Source organism: Aphanomyces astaci (genome assembly GCF_000520075.1).
Source record: "Aphanomyces astaci strain APO3 unplaced genomic scaffold supercont1.32, whole genome shotgun sequence".
Lineage (NCBI taxonomy): Eukaryota > Oomycota > Saprolegniomycetes > Saprolegniales > Verrucalvaceae > Aphanomyces > Aphanomyces astaci.
Genome location: NW_009798295.1, coordinates 234,434 through 240,413, shown reverse-complemented (window position 1 = coordinate 240,413; position 5,980 = coordinate 234,434).

The following is a 5,980-nucleotide window of genomic DNA, read 5'->3' as shown; positions in this document are numbered from 1 at the left end:
CTTCTTAAAACAATGGCATGGTGGGCCTTTTGCGTGGAAAGAAGTACTGTAGTCGCTCGACAACAACGGGCCGTCCTATTGTTCAAGGACATCGCCATGTGAACACAATTCGTCAACATATTCTTGGGGCTGCAGCTGTCTCCTCTTCCTGATTGTCCGGGAGAAGAGTCAGCTGCAGTCCGAGTCGACTAAAACACCTACAACAAGTGACGCCTAGCAGTCATCTGCAGATCCATCCCAAGACCTAGATCAGGGCTACCTTGGCCAACATGGCCTTCCAACCCTGGAAACCTGTCATCCATCACCAATGGGACGCCGAAGTCGTCACCGTCAGTTTAATTGCCCTTGGCTATGTTGAAATGACACGTGTCGACAAAAGACCATGACCGGGCATTTAAAATGTTTTCAACCCAATCAATTTTGTAGCCAATCATTGATTAGTATTGTCTTAAAATTATTTGATTGGATAATAACAATCATGTGTTGCCAAAACTTCCGTGTCCCTTAAAATCCCTCGTCGTCTGTACTTCATAGTGTTTCGTAACGGTAGTCTTGTAAATCCATTTTCAACTACTGCAGTACTACTTAAAAGGAACATTATTGTCCAACACAATCAAACATGGCATCCCTAAGGCAAGCTGTGTGGCATGATGCCCCAACAAAACCGATTGTAAACTTCCATTACTATTTTCCAGTCATCATATCCCTCAGACAACTCACAGTACGCTTGCGTTCGGATAACGTTAGTACTCATTCCAATGGTACATTTTTTGTGCCTATGGTTAACTAGGTCGGTTAATGCAGTGGTCGTTCACTCGCAACTACTGGGTGTGCGGCCAAGTGTTGGGAGAGAGCAACCAGTGCATGTTCAAAGCCATCAACGAGAAGCGACTGAGCAAGACAAGGCGGGTCTGGATGCCACAAAAAATAGTAAAAAATGGCCGTTTTTGTCGAAGAAAAGTTGTCCAAATCGAAGTATTCCAGTTTTCGAGATTTTGTCGTCTGGATGCCTCCAAAGTTCAGAACTTTATGCCATAATTTTCTTGAGAATCGGGTGTTTTATGGCATTAAAAAATGGATCTATTGTGCTTTCGAGTGAATTTTCGTGTTGTGGCGTGGTTTCTCGTTGGAATTTAAATCGATTTGATTGGCTACTTCAGATGAGCTCAACATTATTACCCAATCAAAACCTTCTCAATGAAATTCAACTAATCAGATCAATTGTGGATCAGTTTGGTCGGCGCATTCGACTGCACCCCCTCCCCAAATTTGTATCAAATCGACAATATTTGGCCCAACTTTTTTATTTGAAGAAAATCGACAATACTTCTTTTCTCCTTTTTTCATGGGATATGAGGCTTTGGGAAATTTTTGCAGACTCGCCAAAACGGTTTATGCCTCTCCTCAAGTAACCTATACATAAGCACTCAGTAGTGTTGTCTACCGGTAGCTACATGTATATGGTGTTGTTAACCATAATTCGAACATACAACCAGGCCTATCGACTTACGGATGTGGTTCGGCGTGTATAAAAGTGTATTGGGTGCATCAAAGGCTCAAGACTGACAGCCCCCACCTGCATGGGATCATACAACCGCGTCCCACTGCCTCTGTTGGTGAGGTCGCCCAAAGAATATCTTTGGGCGGCCTGGCGAACACAAACCGAAGCGGTTGCCCCTGCGTCGCGTCGCGCCCGTGTCGCTCGATGTGGTGTCGGTTGCTGCGCCAATAGAGCTCGTCTGTGTTGTATTGAATGGAATTGGGCGGCTATTTGATGGTTGTGAAATGGATGGAGTGAAGTAATTGGACGGAGTAAAGGGAATGGTTGTGAGATCGATTTTATTGCCCCTCAAAAATGATTTCATGGAAAATTGCAGGTATTATTCCTTCAGGGCTCTTGGTGTGATAAAAACTATCTTTCTTAATTTTTGCTACCGTTTCAACTTGTACGTAGTATGCGCTTGTAACTTACAAACACATAAAGTTATAGAAAAATTCCCACTTGACACTTTTAAAATCTCAACACTTTTGATTTACGAACTACGGCAATACTAATATTAATACTATTATTAGAACTTAAGACTGAGGAACAGCATTTAATATTAATACCAACCTTGGATACTATGGTTAATATAATATATTTGTTGAATCAAAGCATGGTTGACATTAGATGAAATTGGATGAAGTTATTGGATTATTGGATGAAGCCTAAAGTAGTGACCAAGCTTCTCACTTCACCGAATGATCTATCTCTTTTTGTCGGGCAACGGCAGGTAGGCCGTAGGCCGTGCCGCTCCCGGACGAGTCCTGTATGCAATGACCTAGCATTATCCTAATTTACTCTCATCACTACTAATTAGGATATGACCTAATATTAATGTTGGGTGACGTTTGGTTTAATTGAGTTTGGATTATTATTTGTTTACAGTTAAAAGGATGATATTTGGATGACGGTGGATGACGCATGATACTATCACGGATATTTGGAATCCATATAAATAATTCGAAGTACTAAGTACGACTATTAGTAGTACGTAGTAATACTTCGAAGTACTAGTACTAGTACTAGTATGCAGAGTAGTATTACTTCGAAGTACTAGTATGACGATATCCAATACTGGTAGTATAAATCGGAAACTATGGGAAAACGTTCAATAAATCTGGATACCGTTCAGCCAAGATTGAAATCCGTTCAAGCAAATTTTCTTCCCGTAACGCTGTAACCCCGGGACTTCGTCCTACCCCCGCGTGCACATACTTCGAAGTATAATGCTAAATTCCCGCGGTTAAGAGTTGAGGTGGTCAGAGTACAAAAACTATGCATCAGCTAACTAGTGTATCAGCTAACTAGTGTTTATTAGGAACGGTTTTCAGTCTCCTGAACGGTATCCTGATTTATTGAACGTTTTTCGGGGTTTGTCCTTTACTACGTAGTATGACCTCACGAGGAATAATTCCTTGACAGCAACAATTTCACTGTTGTTTACGTTTCGTTTCACTTTAATAGAACCAGTACTGCAGCCCTTAGTTCATCCGATGTTGCCCAAGCAGTTGAATTATTAAATTACTGCTATCCAATTGCCAATCTTGATGACCTCCATTAAAAACTTCCCTAATTGGCTGCAAAAAGAATCCAAATTTGTAGTCCGTGAGCCAATAAGCAGCAACATTTCGTACCATGTCGAAGTTTTTAGTCGAAGGTCGGAATCTGAGATGCTAGATATGATGGAAGGCTAGCTGAGAAAAGCAGACATAACGTAAAGAATCATTGATTTGCCGAACTGCAATGTCCAATAGAAAACCAGAATAGCAATGATTGGATAAAATAGAAGACTGCAAGAATGAAATCCTTCAGAATCTTATGGAGGGAAAACATATCGATTTAGACACGCTAATCACATCGCTTTGAGTCAAAATTGCCGCCAAGACCATCATACACGGCGGAATCCCCAACGCCATCAACGACATAGTCACCAAGGACCGCACGAATCCCTCGGCAGCACTCGCGTATAGCATTCGACAACGACGAACGCTGCGCCAGCACGTGGCCAAGTCCAAAAGCCACGATAATATCTTCAGGACGATGTTAACTGCTTCTCACTCTGCCCCACGAAAAGGTTTTGGTCACGCCAATCCTGGCCATGGAATAAGACGGTCATCCGGTCAACCGACATCATATATTGGACAAGGTCAACGAAATATTCGCCGTCATTCATGACATTCATGGCTATTCCTCACCTACTCAACTTACGGGAGCCTGGTTTCAGCGCATTCCTGCACGGCACCCCGAGCTCAAGAGTGCCAAATTCAATATCTTGAACAAGCCGCGGAACTAAGTGGCCGTGACCAGCTACATCAATGAGCTAGCCCACTTGACTTCTCTGGTTGAAGTGGACTCCACCCGCATCTTTAACATGTACGAAACCAGCTTTACTCCTACGAAGAACGCCCGGTAGGTTGTGGTTCATAATTCAACGAAGTCCATTTACGTTGCAGAATCATCAGCATCAGCACACGTCACCATCGCCGCTTGTGTCGGAGCTGACAGTACGAAGATCCCTTCGTTGTTCGTGCTCCCTGGTGATAGCGTCTCCACCGACGTGTATGACAGTCTTGTGATTCCTGGCGCGTCTGTGACTTGGTCGGAGAAAGGGTGGAGGAATTTGTTCATTTGTCGCAAGTGGCTTTCAATCCTTCACGCAGCAGTACCATCTACAACTTCTCGGCCGATCCCCTTGATTATGGACGGCTGTTCCTCGTATTATTCCAACCACATCTACGACGAGGCAACGCGACTTGGGATACTGCTGCAGTTTCTGCCCGCCAACGCAACCCACCTCTTTCAGCTGTATGATGTTACCGTCTTTCGACCATTCAAGCAAGCTCGATCGCGATTGCCGACGACATGGAAGGACGTCAGAAAATAACGAGCCATATCCATTGCATGCCATGTGTGGGTGACGACGACATAGTTAGCATCCATTACCAATGAGTTTGTACTGGCTTGTGTCCTCCTTCGTTGGAGGACATGATGTACCGTTTGTCGCTTTTCAAGCCAAGTCAACACGAAAGCGTTGATATTGACGATGTATGGCTTGAACGCTTACATCGGTCCGAAAGAACGTGCTGCTATTGCCGCCACAGAAGAAGAAATGTGGCCCACGGAAGACTTTGACAGTTAACGTTAGCGGGAAATTCATTACCGCAGAGTACCTTTGAGCGCAAAAAGACGTCCGTCCGACAGTCAAGAAACGAATCGTTGCCTTTGTAGAATTCAATGTACAAAAAAATGAGTATTTGTGGAAAAGCTTGGCACTCCCCGGGAATTGAACCCGGGGCCCATCCACCACCGCCTCATCGCCAAACTGATTTGCTACGCGCCAAGGCCTTGTCGTATCCCTTGTTTCAACAATAGGTTATGATAACCCCCAATATTTAATTATTGTGTAAAGATAATAATGTTTGTATAAATTGAAAATTGTGTTGCTTCACAGTCAACCCGAATTTTCAGTCTCCAAAATTTGGATACTTTAATCAAACTTAAATTTCGGCGAATCAATGATTCACTGTTTGAGTGACCGTTTTACGAATTTTATTGCTCAATGAATAAACCCTTAGTCTGATATGTAGCTGTATCATTGTGGTAGAGCTTGGAAAACCCATTTGTGAACACGCAATTTTCAAGATCTGCTTGTCGAAACTGCTCCAGCGATGGTTGAATGAAGATAGATCAAATTCAATGAATGCTTACGCTATTGTCTGAAAAGTTCGAAACTGTAAATCTGTAATTGGTAATTAAAATAAACGAGTGGGATTTCAGCGAAGGTCGCTTTTCTGGTAAAATGTCTTGAGCTTGATTGGTTCAAAATGTGAAATACTGCTACTACGTAGTAATACTTACTGTACGTAGTAAAATGCTTTTCACTCGTTTTGGCTATTCACACCATAAACCTGGGTGTTTGTTACATCGACCCCAGTGTTTTAGATAATCCGCACCGTGATATAGGATGTCACATTTCGTTACAGAATGGTATATGGAGGTCATTTATGCAACTCACTCACTTTTGCACATTTGAAAAGTGCAAATCGATGTTATATCTGCTATTCTAGGGACCAAGTTGCACAATTCACTGGTCATCATGAACAACTTTTGATAACTAAGTTAATACAAATGACACATTGCGCCGAAGTTCTACCGTACAGCGATGTACGTATGGTGCTACATCGTAGAAAACCACGCCATCTTCTTGTTCCATCGCATAGTACATGCAGGTAGCGTGTACTACGCGATAGAATAACAGCCAAGGTGTTTTGGTCACTTCAGCTCACATGTTGATTATTATTGCTCAGAGTTATTAGGCATTTATAAAACCCCAGTGAATTAGCTAAAACACTAGGTATTTATTCAACTTTGTAACACAGTTACAGCAGAAGTACCACTCTTTTAGCCACGTAAAGCCGACGCCAAAACAAGTGCAAT